Below are 1,716 nucleotides of genomic sequence, written 5' to 3' on the forward strand. Positions count from 1 at the left end.
AGGGGGGGGGGGGGGGGTGGTATCTCAAACATCATCTGTCAATTTTTCTCTTTTTTTGCCTCCCGCAATTCACCCCCCGGTGGGGTCAAGGCATATTTTATTTAGCATATAGTCTACTGGCATTGCCCCCTCCCCACCCCCACATTAGCAATTGACAATTATTAGCCCCAGCCTCATAAATCAGCTGCGTGACCCGTTATTATTGTTGAATTGAATAGCTGTTGGGGAAGTGAGGGTCAGTGTCATTAACTTCCCCCCCACACACACACCCCCCTCGGGCCCCCTGAAGGCATTTGGCCCTCTATACAAGGACCTGCTGGCTAATAATGCCGTGTGGTCGGCCCTAAAAGCTTAATCACACATGCATTAAGCGGCAGACAGCGGCCCTTTGTGCGCACGTAGCTTTACTGGAATTAAGCGATTAATGGTCATCTGAGCGGCAGGCGACAAGGCGGCGCATCGAGAATGATGGAGTGGTTTTTAATGTCAAAAAAAAAAAAAGAAGTGGAAGAGAGACTTGGCTGTAGCAGTGAAAGGAGGGAGGGAGCAATTACAGTAGGCCATGTCCCCCAATCCATCATAAAACGTCAAGGTCATTGTGAATTATATTGATTATTATACATTGTAATGCTTATTATTACACCCCCTGCCTCCACATTATGATATGCAAAAGATACCACATGTAAACACCTGCTATCAATTTCTAAAGCTGCTAATTTGTCTCGCCTCCTGCCTCTCATCTCTTATTCTTTTCAAGTGTTGTGACTGAACACTGGGTTGTACATTATAGACTTTGTGTTGTGCCCCCCAGCCTCCATCTGCATAAACCATCACAGCTCATATGAATTATTATTTCCATATATTCAAAAGAGTCCCAACAACAGGCTGAAATATTCATAACATGCACACAACAGGAGACTCTGCCCAATATTGTTTCAGAACATAATCATTAATCAACACTTGAACAATTCCATAATTAAGGCATTAGGGTGTTTTATGAATAATTTGATGATGTAACACAACTTGTGGGGAGGGCGAAAATCTCTTTAAATCAGCTTAAAAATACCTTAAAGGGGACCTATCATGCAAAATGCACGTTTTATGTCTTTTATACATAAGTATATGTGTCCCAGGGAACTCACGCAGCGTCAGAAAATAAAACCCTCTCTCTTTTCCTCCGTACCCAAATCTTTTAAAAACGGAGGTACAACGAGCAGACACATATTTGCTGCCGATATGACGTAATATCGGCCGGACCCACAGAGAGTTGCTATCAGAAACAATGCCTGACGTGTTTTGGACGTAATCTCGTCTTTGTTTACATTAGCAAGCCTCGCTAACACTCAGAGCTAACCTGTACTGTGTAGAGCACATGTGTTTAAATAGCAGGAAATAAAAAAAGGAACTCACCTTGTGATAAACCCGCAAGAGAAAAAGCATTTGAGCTCCATACGGTTTCAGAAATAATCCTTGACGTGGTTTAAACAGGATGGCGTTTTATCACAACAGAATTTAACTTTATCTCCGGAAGAAGTCTGATCAGGCATTAGCTCCGCCTCCTCTTCTTTCTTTTTTTTCAAGCTAAGGACCCAAAATCCGCGTTTCTCTAACAGGGCTGCAAAAGAGGGTTATGAGCAGTATGAGGCATGGCTACAATGGGTGATCTGTTTGGTATTTTAAGCAAAAAACTTCTCAGACATGTTTTGTTTAGGTATG

The sequence above is a fragment of the Notothenia coriiceps genome, unplaced genomic scaffold, assembly GCF_000735185.1.
Source record: "Notothenia coriiceps isolate Sejong01 unplaced genomic scaffold, NC01 NC01_scaffold00022144, whole genome shotgun sequence".
Lineage (NCBI taxonomy): Eukaryota > Metazoa > Chordata > Actinopteri > Perciformes > Nototheniidae > Notothenia > Notothenia coriiceps.